The sequence below is a fragment of the Entelurus aequoreus genome, linkage group LG12 (genome assembly GCF_033978785.1).
Source record: "Entelurus aequoreus isolate RoL-2023_Sb linkage group LG12, RoL_Eaeq_v1.1, whole genome shotgun sequence".
Lineage (NCBI taxonomy): Eukaryota > Metazoa > Chordata > Actinopteri > Syngnathiformes > Syngnathidae > Entelurus > Entelurus aequoreus.
In genome coordinates this window covers 28,484,452-28,500,071 of record NC_084742.1, presented here as the reverse complement: position 1 = coordinate 28,500,071, position 15,620 = coordinate 28,484,452, and the positions used below count along the sequence as shown (strand labels likewise).

At 40.5% G+C, this 15,620-nt stretch overlaps 1 protein-coding gene across 5 annotated transcripts in view; it reads right to left on the bottom strand.

Moving 5' to 3' along the window:
- LOC133661868 (sodium/calcium exchanger 1-like) overlaps nt 1-15,620 on the bottom strand; it is a 166,440-nt gene that overhangs the window by 94,099 nt on the left and 56,721 nt on the right. The window contains exon 1 of one of the 5 annotated variants that reach the window (XM_062065409.1): nt 4,402-4,477. The exons of the other annotated variants lie outside the window; for them this stretch is intronic. The gene's annotated coding sequence lies outside the window, so the exon portion shown is untranslated. Of the gene's footprint in view, nt 1-4,401; nt 4,478-15,620 lie in introns of those variants that run through there. 5 annotated transcript variants of the gene reach the window in all.

Sequence of the window (15,620 nt, the reverse complement as noted above, 5' to 3'; positions counted from 1 at the left end):
CTAATAAAAAGTAGCGTATAGTTCTAATCTATACCTATCCGTAGACTTTAAATGGAAGCGCCAAAAGGTACAATATGGCTGGCGGGGAGAAGACGCAATCGAAGTGGAGGCACGTAAAAAAGACTGCCAACAAAACGGCGCATCCCGAAGAGACGGTCAGAAAGCGGTTTGAAGGTGGCCTGTAAAACATAATTTATGCAAAATTCTGACCAAATAACCATTAACACATGTTATGTAGACCACATGGATGTGTTTTACATGTATAAAAAAATTATAATATGACCTATTTAGTGCTAATGAGCTGCTTTAGTCATGCCTGTCTCCGACATAGTGTCTCCAAGAAGCGCTATTGTTTACTTTTTTTACATATACACTAACTCTGCACCTGTCCAACATAAAGAAAAACATGTCACATCCCACAACAACGTGGGACAGGAAGACATAAACATTAGCAACACAAGCTATGTAACACTTACACATTTTAACAGCCACAAGGGTAACATAGTCACTGAAGAAAAACAAACTGATTAAACGTACAGCTCCCACATCTGCATCTGACTAGCAGAGATGTATTTTAAGATGTGTACTGGAGCTAATCCTGCCTCTTTTTAAAAGTTCTGGGCATAAACACGGGGCAAACTCATCAAGCTAGGTGGGTCAGAGGATGATCATGTCCATGAAGATAGAGGTTTGTCCTTCATGACATAGTGAAAATCTACAACTTCAAAATTGAGCGCCTCTCTGTCAAAAGTGAAGCAAATAAATGAGGGAAATTATAGATTTGTCTAATGTTTGCCAAGAACAACGAATGCTGCTGATCTTGCGCAAAATTGTCAAAAAGATGGTCGAGCTATCTGAGATCAAATGTTACTATGCTGTGATGTCACAGACCTATACATTGCTATATTCTCCATGCGCGTAAATGGGAAAAGCTACGCAGCTGCACGGATTCTGGCCGTGCTGCATCATCCTCCTAGTCTCTATGTTCCTTCGTCCAAGATGCGCGCTTTGGGTAGAACAAACCTAAAAAGTGTGCTTGTGTACTTTTGCCTCGACTCGCATCTGAGGCTGCAATAAGTCCAGAGCCCCGGGAAGTAAAAACATTATTTTGCACTTAAAGTTTGGATTCAGTGTACACCACACATCATAGACGCTGAGCACCCACGTGAGATGGATGGCAACTTTCAATCTTTAAAATAATTTTTGAAAAATCAATCTTTTTCTTGTTAATTTTTGTGGTGAGTTTGGTGCGTTTTGCATAAAATAAAAGTTACAAATCATATAGTCTCTAATTAACAAAGTCTAACCAAGATTTCATTGTGCCCAATAATTATCTAATGATGTAATCATCTTGACTTTAACACACTGCACACAAGCAAATGAAGTGCATACTTATTCAACAGCCAAACACTAAGGGTGGCGGTATGAACAATGCCAACACAGTCATAAATATGTGCCATATAGTGAAACCACACTAAACAACAACGACAAACACATTTTGAAAGAATATTTGCACAGCAACACAACATAAACACAACAGAAAAAATTCCCAGAATTCCCTGCAGCACCAACTCTTCTGGGACGCTACAATATATAAACAAACGCCATTGGTGGATCTACACCTAATATCCACTATAATGATACCACGTACAATAGCGTATCTAGTCGATACTACTATGATAACATCAATTTTTTTTAACATCACAAAATCTTCTTTCGTTTTTTTTTTTAAATTTATATTATGTTTATAAACTCAGGAAATACTGTATGTCCCTGGACACATGAGGAATTTGAATAGGACCAATGTATGATCCTGTAACTATTTGGTATCGGATTGATACCCAAATTTGTGGTGTCATCCAAAACTAATGTAAAGTATCAAACAACAGAAGAATAAGTGATTATTACATTTTAACATAAGTGTAGATAGAACATGTTAAGAGAAAGTAAGCAGATATTAACAGTAAAAGAACAAGTAGATTAATAATTAATTTTCTACCACGTGTCCTTAATCATTTTGACAAAATAATAGAATGATAAATGACACAATATGTTACTGCATAAATCAGCAGACTAAATTAGGAGCCTTTGTTTGTTTACTTACTACTAAAAGACAAGTTGTCTTGTATGTTCATTATTTTATTTAAGGACAAAATTGCAATAAGAAACATATGTTTAATGTACCGTAAGATTTTTTTGTTAAAATAAAGCCAATAATGACATTTTTTGTGGTCCCCTTTATTTAGAAAAGTACCAAAAAGTACCAAAATACCTTTGGTACCGGTACCAAAATATTGGTATCGGGACAAGACTAATTCACACACACCGAGCACCCACTGGCAGAAATGTAGATCGGTACCTATGCCACACGTAATTAAAAGATAAAATAGACTTCAAGAAAGCTATGAAATGTATTCTGATGGATTGTAGACACCTGGAAACATCTGTTGAGTAGAGGATAAAAGGACCATATCACTCTGAATTAACAACCAAAATACTCATCATTTAAGGAGGGCGCAATGGCGTAACTTAAGAGGACATATGGCCATATTTGGACATTCAGTACATACAACGATTTTGGTTGGACCATGAAGCCATCTTTGAACTATGCGACTATTTAATAGAAAATATGTACTGTAGCGATAGACGCTATACAAAGGACAAGGAGGTGGTCATCAACAATCACGTTATTGAACAACATGATCAGCAAAAATGTAGCAATCATAATAATAGAAAAAAATAATCTATTTTAATCAATTAATTTAATAGTTTTATTAAAGTTTTTCAAATCCATCAAACTGTGAACTGTCACACTCCCCTCGCGTGCACACACACACACACACACAGCTGTCCAAACCCCCTCCTGGCATGGCTTCACAAAGAGTTATACCAGTGGTTCTTAACCTTGTTGGAGGTACCGAACCCCACCAGTTTCATATGCGCATTCACCGAACCCTTCTTTAGTGGAAAAATAAAATTTTCAAATTCAATACAAATGTATATGTTTTTTTTACTGGTGCAGAAAATGAACTATGCATGAACATCACCTTGTTCAAAGAACAAAACCAAGACAGAGCATGAACTCAGAACAAATTACACACCTGCAAATCAGTGTGACTTCTGCTGTTGCCTTTGAGAGACCAGTTTAGATATGCGAGGCTTCACCTTGGCAAGTGCCACTCTCATGTCATTTTCACAGCAATGTCTGTTCCTTTTCTTCGTTTTTATGTCCAGCATCCTCGAAAAGGATTGCTCGCAAAGACTGGGGGTATCCATAATTCGCCGATAGGGAGAAGTTTTTATTTACACGATGAGTCGGGTGTGTCTTGACCTCCACGGCAGAGGCTCCGTCGAACACCTGAGGCCGACTCACCGAACCCCTAGGGTTCGATCGAACCCAGGTTAAGAACCACTGAGTTATACTAAACAGAGCTCTTAACATCACACATAACATTAGGGTGACTACACTAAATAACAAGTGAAACAAAGTTTCACCAAAAAATGTACTATCCCCATCCAGCCAGGAAGAAGACGCTGTTGTAGCGTGCATACGCAAACTCTATAACCATGACAGCACACACATTTAAGACGACAAGATGGATATGGCCTTTTCAAATGCAAAGTGTTATCTTTTTCATGGATTTCGATGACATTCACAAATGTTAGGAAAACTCCATGTTCCATAATTTTCACACAGCCAAACATACAGGTGTTGAATAGGGCTCTAAATGACTAAGTGCAGTAAATAGGGCTCTAAATGACTAAGTGCAGTAATTTCAAGGTGTCGGGCCGCCATGTAGATGTGGCGCTCCTCCGTTGTACTGGCCTGGGCGACTTCCCATAATCCTCCCCACCCCCTGTACCTTATTTCGGACTGTAATGTAATGTATGCAATCCCATAATGCATGTGACACATACAGCGTTATGCAACACACAATCAGCATAATCTCCGCCAGGGGCGAATCCCGCATGATAGAGAAGCCATGGATACATTCCAGATGTTCATAGAACACTAGCAGCGTGCCTCGCCCTGATTTGCTGTCATTCTGTATCTGTGTGTGTTGTATGTATGTATGAGCACGCCTCTGTTTGCTTATTTGTGCATGCATGTGTGTTGGTGTGTGTGCATGCGAGAAGCTTCAGGCAACATGGTGTTCACAATGCACAAACCCTGAAGTAGGCAAAGAAGCATCCACGTGCATTGCAACACACTGTCTTGTGCGTTTGACACTAACACATCTGCTCACTGAACACCACAACAAAGCAGGCCTATTGACACTAACGCTAACATCACAGCCACAAAGCCTATACAAAACACAAAAGCAAACACAGCTTTGAGGTGAGAGGCACTCACTTTAGATAACAGCACTCAGATAAAAAAGAGGATTTAGCCGAGCTTACTTTTTCGGTGTAACATCAAGAAACCTTTCTGTAGGCAGGTGACAGGAAACAACAATGTGACGCAACTGCATCGGACACATTACACAAGAAGAAAGTGTAGGCTTGCTAAGATGCCATGAAGCACAACTTTCCAAAGTGGCTCCTGCTCATAGTTTTTATGAGGAAACAGAAGTGAAACACTTTGGAGCAACCAGAGTTTGTTTATTGCGAAGTCCAAATCAGGCACTTTAAAGCAGACGAATAAGCCACAAACTCTTGCAACATCAAGAATAAGGGTGTGTCGAAACTACAGACAGCGATTTACCACTTTTTAATGTCCAACAATGATACGGCAATGTTGTATCAACCAATACCGGTACCAATCTGTACCAATATCAACCTTTTTCGTAATAGTAGATTTGTATGTATGTGCTTTGCTTAAAGGGGCTGTATGCAACATTTACACAGATGGCTAGAGGGCGCTACCTTTCAAATGTATTTTAAGCGTTACATCCTGCCCTCTTACGGCTTCTAAGACATGCATTATGCTTTGGGTGTTGTTAGCTAATGAGCTAATGATAGTGATTTGGATAATAAGTGTTAGCTATCATTGAATGTATACTATATAAAACCAAGAACATGAGTTGACTGCAAATTGTTTGTTGCTTCCCTTAAACTGCTTTTTATGTGCGCACGCACTCCCAGCGCGTATGTGTTGACGAGACAAGGTGAGTGACTGTCGTAAACGCCAACAAATTTTTTTGGCCAGCTAAATTTTGGATTACACAAATTTAGTAATTGTGAAAAATATAGACAGAACAAATGTGTTCTGTTAAACCACTGATGATAACATACGCTAGCTGGTGTTCTTTGTAATAAACCCCTCAATTCCCCCCCCCCCAAAACGGATTAACTGGCTGGAATAAAGACAATATAACATACATCCATAAACGTGGATGCATATGCAAAAGTGCAATATATTTATCTGTACAGTAATCTATTTATTTATATCTGCACCTTATTGCTCTTTTATCCTGCACTACAACAAGCTAATGCAACAAAATGTTGTTCTTATCTGTACTGTAAAGTTCGAATTTGAATGACAATAAAAGGAGTTAAGTCTAAAATGAATGAAAATTGCTTTAACATAGTAATGGCTAACTAATTACTTTATAGGAATAAACATCCCATCACGTTACTACTTACAACAAAAACAATCTGAGTACTCTCAACACTGGTTGTCAAGCCATCAAACACTTAGGCAACCTTAAGTACTTTGCACATTTCTTTAAGATACCAGAATATACTGTACACCACCATTCAGACTAAAAATACGGCAGTATCAGTTTTTGGTCCATGTCACCCAGCCCAAGGTGCAACTCTACTAATATTATACTTTGACTAGATTTTCTTGTGCCGTTCCAAAAATGTGTCTTACTTAATTTTTCTGATTGGCTGAAAAGGCTTTTCAGGTTAATTTTTACCTTTGCCTTGGCATTTTCTTGACATATTTTTAATGGCATTTGGGAAGATATAAGGAACGTTTCTAAACATTACTAGTAGCCTAAATGGAGACGTTCCAAGAAATAACTCAGCACAGTGTCTGTATCTCAGGGAGACACACAAAAAGAACTGTACCCCGCAAACGTGTTCCAAGCGGAGACCATTATGTCCCCACAGGGAGACTCAGTGGCTGGATTTTCTAAAACACTGAATGTCTTGGCAAGGTGACAAAACGCGACAAAGACGAGCCCCGAAAGGACGACTGGGCAAAGAGAAACATTATTAAAATGTCAACGCAGCTGTGGCGCTTAAAAATGAAAAAGAACCGAAGAAGGAAAAATCAAGACGTAGAGGATGGCCAGAACATGACAACAAGCGAGATTATGGGCATTCATCATCCAATCCTGCCTCACTTTCCTCCTCCATTGTTTTCCTGTCTATCAGTCCTTCCAGCATTCATCAGCACTACACGCATGCACACACGCACACACACACACACACACACGCACACGCACACATACTGCGGCCATGCATACACGGCGAGTGTTTATCAGATTATGTAAACCAGGTTTGGCTTTATGCTGCAGTGACAGATTACACACAAATGAATAATGGAGGATATGAGGAAGGGCACAGAGGAGGAACACCGACGATGATGAGGAGGAAGGGTGCGCGAGGTGAAGATGCCATGGTTACAGACAGGGGGAAATTTGGGAATGCGAGGAGGGGATGTTGGGGGGTTAACAAGAGGACGATTGTGTGCAACTTGCAGTGAATGAATGAATGTTCCCATTAAATTGTGATGAGAGTCCACGCATTCAAATAAGTATTTTTACACTGGTATCAGCAGATTTGAAGTTAGAGCAAATTTAATCCCAGATAAGATTAAAACCATCCTGAAGGAAGGCTGGATTTGGAAGAAACCTGACCTAATTTGAGCTGTTTAGTGGCACGATGGTAAAGCTCTTTAATTCCACAGGTAGCAGATGTTTCATTTGTGGTTTGGAGCTTCTAGCTGGAAAATGACAGAGTGAAAGCCGCACAAGCTGGGTGGAGAGGCCAAATGACAGGGTGGCGAGGGCGGACAAGGACGAGGAGAGAAGCGGAAAGGAGAAAAGCCACTTGGAAGTCAGCGTGCAGCCGAGCAACAAGTGCTCCATCTGTCCGCCACTCATCGCTATCTCCTCCGGTCGAATCATTAAAAAAAGAACACACAAAAGGACTCTCCACATTTCGCAGTGATGAGTGCTCACTTCAGGAGCCTATTTTTCCTCCTCCATCTTTTATATGTTGTCATCGCTTTTCCACCACTTAGCGCGTTAAGCCGTCACTGAAATGCAATACAGGGCAACAGCGACATTTTGAGTGAGCACATACTGTACCTCCACAGTAAATTGCTGTAAAGATATTTCAGTCAATTCCAGTAAATGTTACTGTAAAAGTGCAATTATTAGCCAGTAATTTGCTGGGAATTTACTTTTTTTTAATAGCACAGTGTTGTGTCCATAGACATGATAGTTTGATACAATTTGGAAGCCTTGTGTTTTACACATATAATGGCCTCTTCTAATACAAGAGCTACATGAAAGAGTCCACCTTTACAGCTCCAACAATGCTCAGTTGTGATGTTGTTGTATTAGCAGGCTGCAATGCTAGCACTGCTGCCTACCTGGGTCAGCATGAGGAGTGAAGGCTGCATTGAGTGCCGCAGGCTCCTAGTGACTTAGTCGTTCATCACTATGGCTGCGCTTCTGCATCAGCACCAGACGAGATGGACCGAGTGTGAGCTGCAAATAATGAAGCCAATGGCCCGTGCCTGCAAAGTGCACCATTTGGCAATAAAAGGTATCACTTTGGAAGTGACTGGAAATACTTTTCTGTAGTCATATGTGTCTTTATACGCTACAATAATTCTGTACGTAATATTCCGCAGTCAATTAAGAGACTAAATGAGATTTGGATGACATTTTGGGAAATGATGGCTTTTAAAATTAATTTAAGGCCGACACAGTAAGCAGGAGGGATGGTAGACCCCAGCCTCAGCAGCCATTTAAACAAATCGGTGTCCTAACATAGGGATGAAATACAGCCTTTTACTTTATTTTCCCAGAAACCCTCCTTTAATCAACACAGTCGAGATTAATAAGGTAATAAAACAATAATAAATGGTTCCCCGGACAGAAAAAAACCAGTACATCCCACAATGATACAACATCAAATAATCTAACATGTTCTGTGCATGTTTACTACATAGCGCGTCTATTGTTATGTGTTGACTCATTAACTGCAGGGCTACTCAACTACAGAATGAAGAGGGCCACAGTTTCAAGAGCCAAAGGTCTCAGGGGCCAAACATCGAAATGTGAATGTTTTGTCATTAAATGCCTCCGCAGGTTATATTTCTTTGAGACTGTGTTTACTTAATTGCAAAGTAAACACATCGGCTTCCACACTGCACTGTCAATAAATTCATTATAATGCCCTTGCTACTCGTTTCCAGTGTGTGCAGCTAGTTAAAAGCAAGAAGAAACAGAAGCTCCAGAAGTTTTGTTGAGGATTGATGTTCCTTTTTTTGAATTATTTCCCTTCCTTAGTTTTATTTTCCATCCATTTCTTACCGCTTGTCCCGTTTCCGGGTCGCGGGGGGTGCTGGAGCCTATCTCAGCTTTTTATTATTTATTATTAGTTTTATAGAAATTACACAACATTCATCCACCAAACATTGCACACATTTTATGTGACTTTTCACAATTAAACGTAAGGTATAGTGTTGTCGCCCTCTACTGGTCAAATTTAGCGCTACAAGATTTCATTGGCAACACGACCACGAATGCAAAAGACATCACAATGTCAGCAATTTCAATACAAAACAAACTAAATATTTTTATAAACAATATCTACTTACAAATGTTTGACCAAGTTTGGTGATGAAGCTTACACGCTGGAATTTCTTCCATTGTTGCTGCTTTCCTGGAACAATGCGTCCGTCGCTTAAAAGGTCCGCCAGAAAACAATGACTCGAGCACTCGCTCGGGGCAGAACATTCATACTTTGTTGTCTAGTAGTTGTTAAAAGTCAGAATTTTGCAATTAATTTTTATTTATTTTTTCGTCAGGATTGAATGAGTATTCTTCTTCTACTCCCCCAGTGCTGCTTCATTGTGACATATATGCCTCGCTGCGGCCCCCTGCCAGTTGGCGGGAGTACTGCATACATGATCAACCCTGGTTTCAATAGTTTCATTAAGTCTATTTGGGTGATGTCAAATAATAAGCTTTGGCGGGCTGGATGTGGTCCGCCAGTTGAATAAGCTTGCTTTACTACCACTTATTGACATGTCAAGCACAGTGCACAGTCCATGTCGTTGTGGCTTGTGCAGCCCTTTGAGACACTCGTGACTTAGGGCTATATAAGTAAACATTGATCGATTGATGTACAGTATGCCATGTTTCAGATTGAGTTGCAACAAGCCAGCCATTTTTCTGCAAAGGTAAATTGACCATGTTTGTGGAGTGTGGAGCTAGCAAGTCTGCCATCTTTGTGGAAAATCTGTTGCAAGAAGTCGGCCATCTTAAAGGGGGATTGCACTTTTTTTTGGAATTGTGCCTACTTAATCATTATGGGAGACATGACAATGGATTTTTTTAATGCATTCTAAATATTAAATGCGATCAAAAATCAGCTTACAATGAAGCCTATGGGAGCGGCTCAATTCTGCTTATAAAGCCCCTAAAAAATATCCAAACACTTCCATTAGGGTTTTATATACATGATGTAAGTATATATGTAATGTTGTAATGGGCACATTTATGATAACATTTAATATTTACATATTTTGATCATTTTAAGCATAGGCGGCACATTTATTTAAAAAACGCATCATATAATGTTTTCTTCATCACTGATTACTTGTCCCTGCAGACTTCATGAGGAAGTGATTTATGTGTTAGTGTTACTTTTTTTTTAAACTCTCAAATATCTGGTGTATGCAGTTGAGAAATGTTTCATGAGAGCAGGGTGCGTGAGTGTGTGCCATTAAAAGGCAGTACCTGTTGCCACGTGACATGTGACGTCAGCGAGAGCGGACTCATTAGCTGTATTACCTGATTGATTGATTGATTGAGACTTTTATTAGTAGGTTGCACAGTGAAGTACATATTCCGTACAATTGACCACTAAATGGTAACACCCGAATAAGTTTTTCAACTTGTTTAAGTCGGGGTCCACTTAAATTGATTAATGATATAGATATATACTATCATATATACTATCAGCATAATACAGTCATCACACAAGATAATCACATTGAATTATTTACATTATCTACAATCAGGGGTGTGGAGGCGGGGGGGGGGGGTAGGATATGGACATCAAGTAGTGGACAGAGAGAGAGAGAGAGAGAGAGAGAGAGAGAGAGAGAGAGAGAGAGAGAGAGAGAGAGAGAGAGAGAGATCAGAAGGCATAAGAAAAAGTATCTGCATTTGATTGTTTACATTTGATTATTAGCAATCCGGGGAGGGTGTTAGTTTAGGGTTGTAGCTGCCTGGAGGTGAACTTTTATTGCGGTTTTGAAGGAGGATAGAGATGCCCTTTCTTTTATACCTGTTGGGAGCGCATTCCACATTGATGTGGCATAGAAAGAGAATGAGTTAAGACCTTTGTTAGTTCGGAATCTGGGTTTAACGTGGTTAGTGGAGCACCCCCTGGTGTTGTGGTTATGGCGGTCATTTACGTTAAGGAAGTAGTTTGACATGTACTACGGTATCAGGGAGGTGTAGCGGATTTTATAGACTAGGCTCAGTGCAAGTTGTTTAACTCTGTCCTCCACCTTGAGCCAGCCCACTTTAGAGAAGTGGGTAGGAGTGAGGTGGGATCTGGGGTGGAGGTCTAGAAGTAACCTGACTAGCTTGTTCTGAGATGTTTGGAGTTTAGATTTGAGGGTTTTGGAGGTGCTGGGGTACCAGGAGGTGCATGCGTAATCGAAAAAGGGTTGAACGAGAGTTCCCGCCAGAATCCTCATGGTGCTTTTGTTGACCAGAGAGGAGATTCTGTAGAGAAATCTCATTTATTGGTTAACCTTTCTGATTACCTTGGTTGCCATTTTATCACAGGAAAGGTTAGCCTCTAGAATGGAACCTAGGTAGGTGACCTCATCTTTCCTGGTGATAACAATGTCCCCACTTTTATGGTGAAGTCATTGACTTTCTTAAGGTTGATGTGGGACCCAAACAGGATGGATTCTGTTTTACCCAAGTGTATGGATAGCTTGTTTTCAGCGAACCAGGTGTAAGTTCTACAGAGCTCCGCACTGAGGATTTTCTCCACCTGTGACTTGTCCTTGCCGGATACCAGCAGGGCCGAGTCATCCGCAAACAAAAACAATTCACAGTCGCATGCCGATGACATGTCGTTTATGTATATTAGGAACAGTAAAGGTCCCAATATACTGCCTTGGGGGACTCCACAGCTCACCGAGATGGGGGGGGGGGGACACGGTGCCGTTCACCTCTACCACCTGCTCCCCTCCCTCCAAGTAAGATTGCATCCAGCTCCATGAGGTTTTGTTAAATCCGATTGCTCTGAGCTTATCCAACAGTATAGCGTGGTTAACGGTGTCAGAGGCCTTCTGAAGGTCCAGCATGACCATGTCGCAGTATTTGCCCGCGTCCACCTCATGTTTGATGTGGTCGGTCAGATAGAGAAGGCATGTGTCAGTGGAGTGGTTAGTTCTGAAGCCGTATTGGAATTTGTACATAGGTTTATTAGTGGCAAGGTAACTATCGACCTGTTCATAAACTATTTTCTCCATTACTTTCGAAATGGAACTGAGAATAGAAACAGGTCGGTAGTTGCCAGGTTCCAATTTGCTTCCTTTTTTAAAGAGGGGAGTTACTCTTGCTATCTTAAAATCTTTTGGTACTTGGCCTTGTGTAATTGATAGGTTTATTATGTGCGTGATGATCGGGGCAATGATGGAGGCAGAGTCCCTGAGGAATCTGGAGGGAATATTATCAAGGCCGGTGGCCTTGTTAGGGTGGAGCGCGCTCAATTTTTTAAACACCTCATCAGCTGTGACCATTTCTAATTTGAAATCATCGTTGGATACTCCTAGCTTTCTGTAGAAGGCTTTAATGTGTTCTACACCAAAGCGACCAGAGTGGTGGGACAGCTTGTTGACAAGAGTTGCGGCTATGCTGGTGAAAAAGATGTTAAGTCTGCTAGCTACCTCCATTTTGTCTGTAATGAGGGAGTCACCCTCCTTGATGCTGATGTTGGTGAGTCTTGTTTTAAGTTTCTGGCTGCAACCAGGAAGCTGGTTGTTGAGGATTTTCCAGAGCTCACATGGCTTATTTGTGTTTTCCTCTATTTTGTCGTTAATGTAATTTTTTTTTAAGGATTTAGTCAGGTTGGTTGACTTATTTCTTAATTTTTTGCATTGCTTTTTGAGAGTTGAAAGGAGTAATTTGAGGTTGATATTATTGGGTTGTTTATCTACTTCTGTTTTACATCTTTGGTATTCAGAGTATTTTCTGTCTCTGTCTTTTATGGCAGCTAATAGGTCCGGATTCATCCATGGTTCCGAGCGGGCTTTGATCCTGACTGTTTTCACGGGAGCCATGTCATTTAGTATCTTTAGGAACGCCGTTTTGAAGCGATCCCAAGCAACATCGACCATGTTGCTCGCGAGCACAGGGGACCAGTCCCACTTATCTAATTTTAAATTGAAATTGTCATTGGAGTATTTTTTGAGGGATCTAGATTGGGCTGTTATGTGGCCATTGGCTTTAGGTTTAGCTATTTTGCGGGTGCAGAAGGTTAGATAGTGGTCGCTAAGACCACAGATCATGACCCCACTATTTTTTATTTTAGGCCGGTCTGAAGTGAGAATGAGATCTATGGTTGATTGGGTGGAATCACACACCCTTGTAGGTAGCGCTATTAGCTGGGAAAGACCGTGCAGATTACAAAACTTGCTGAAGGATCTGAAGACAGGCGCATCTTTGCGTTGAATATCTGTGTTCAGATCTCCAGTTATAATTTTCTCCATGTTGTCTGTCCCTGCCAAGCATTCTTCCAAAGCCCCATAGAAATCACTCTGATTAGGGGGTCTATAAACAGTCCCTATTAGTACCGGCTTAGCGTTTTTAAATTTGATTTCCGCCCACACAGATTCCAGGTCATTGTGGTTAAGATCAGTGCGAGTTATGTATTTAATATCCTGGTGAATATACATACAAACACCCCCACCGTGTTTATTCCTATCCTTTCTGATAACCGAAACGTTTTCTATTTCTATCTCTGAGTCAGAAATACTTTGATCAAATTTGGTTTCAGAGAAACACAAGATTTTTACCTTCGTGTTGAGGAACATTTCTCTGATTTGGTCAAGTTTGGCTCCAGAGAGGCTGTTCACATTAATATCGATCGTCCTCCAGGTGAAGGGGGAGGGAGGGGGAGGGGCGGAGTTGCAGAGGGGGATAGGGGGAGGCCAGGTAGGGTTGCTGGGGGTGGATTTCCTTTTGGCGGGCTTTTTTGAAGACAAAGAGAAAGAGAACAGCGAAAATGTTTGTGTAAAGGCTAGCAGTAGCATTGCTAGTCTTCGCCAGTCGGGACAACATTAACCGTGTTGTTGCAGGTCCAGGGTTGAGTTCAGTGTCTCCTGATAGTAGAAGTAATAGTAGTATTATTGACTTTCTGTCTATCCTTCCAGTCAGGGGAATGTTCCCTTTGCCTCGATGGGCAGTCAAGCACGATGCTAACACGTTAGCTCCAAAGCCAAGGTGCTTCGCTGATGTATTGTCGTGGAGATAAAATACCTCAGCATTGGTAGTCTGCGGGGAGTGACTGACTGGAAGCAGATTACCGACGGCAGCTCCTGTTGAATGTGTTTCCTGAAGGCTAATTTAACCCGTGTCAATGGCTGTGTCTCTTCTTGTCCACAAACAGGGTATTGTAGGATTATTATTGTTGATGATTATCACTTCATTGAATTGTTGTTCATTGTTCCCAGCTAATAGGAGTAATAATGTGTGTGTGTGTGTCCTGTGGCTGTTGCTTACACTAACAAAGGCTATGTTCACACTGCAGGGTCTGATGTCCAAATCGGATTTTTTTGTCAAATCGGATATTTTTAGTGGCCGTTCACACTACAAAACAAAATGCGATTTCTGATGTGAATCGTCTCGTCGTGACGTCGCACGGACTGCAGTGTTTACGGAAGTAAAATGGCTTCAGCTGTAGTAGGTCTCAGTACTGGCACATTTGTGGCGATTTCAAGGATTTTGTGCAATCAAAGTCAACATTTTGACGTTTGCACAGTGCCTGTGTTTTTAAAAGGTGTAAATCTTTATTGTTTTACAGTTTTTTTTATGCATTTTAAAATGCAAGTCTTAACGTATTACTTTTCTGAAACTGTTCTGTGACATGTGCTGTTGACCTCTTGGCCAGGTCACCCTTGTGAAAGAGATCTTGATCTCAATGGGTTTCTTATCTGGTTAAATAAAGGTTGTGTTTTCTGAACCGGATTATTGCGCATAGAAGAGTAAGAAGAAAGAGGACAAGTATTTTGGCTCTCACGGTTTAACAGGATATTTTGCTCTGATGTCTGCTTGAAGAGCGTGTCTGTGGCCGGGCAGTCTGAGAAAGGAGTGGTGGAAGTTTCAAGTGAGTTCCTAAGATATTTTATTTTCACTTGTTTTCTGCTCCGTTGTCACCCATTTATTTTGTAACCGTCTATTTTAGTGAATAATTATGACGCTTATCACTGTTTGATGACGTTCTGGTCGGATGAATGCGACCGCAGCGAGGGAGCATTTACTTTGAGGATGCATCACATATATACTCGATTTATAGCCACATACGAAAGAGGCTTGGTCGGATATGAAAAATTCGGAATTGTACTGTTCACACTGACATGAGAAAATCAGATACAGGTCGCGTATGGGGAAAAAAATCACTTGCAGTGTGAACAAGGCCAAAGAGCTACTTTATGAAGTAAAGTTGCGGAGATTCTGAAGCTGTCTTGGTGACATCAACACAACCACCACCTCAAAATGTGCATGCCACATTACATCAAACGTATCGGTAAGGGCGTCGTATTGCAAACATTTTTTTTTTTTTTAGATTACTCATTACTAGAACAGTGACATTACGTTATGTATGCATTATTCCTAAGACCGCCTATGACTCAACATCAGCTGTAATGCTGCTGCTTTTCCACCGCTACTTTATGGACTGAGGGTCACACAGGACGCATGTTAATGTGGTAATAAAAAAAATAGTGCCACTATTGGAAATGTTTGTTACCTCGTTATTATTTGTATATATATATATATATACCGTATTTTGGCAGGTGCGACTTATACTCCGGTGCGATTTATACTCCGAAAAATACGGTATATATATATATATTTTTTTTTTATTTTTTTTAATTATTATTATGCCATAGCACTTTAATCACAATGATTTTATTGGTTTATTAGGTATTATATTTTATTGTTCTACAGTGTGCCTGAATACTGGTGATCGTTTGTGGATTTTTAAAATGTTTTTATGTTTTATATGATTTGTGTTTGCTTGCTTCATTCTGTCTTGATGCTGGATTACAAATGTCTGCACAACTACTTTACCTCCGGGTACCATTAAAGAAACCTTGAACCTTTAACCTTGATTATCGCGTTAACTTTGACAGCCCTAGGTACATGTCATGTATCTTAATGATGTGTGCTGCTACAAAA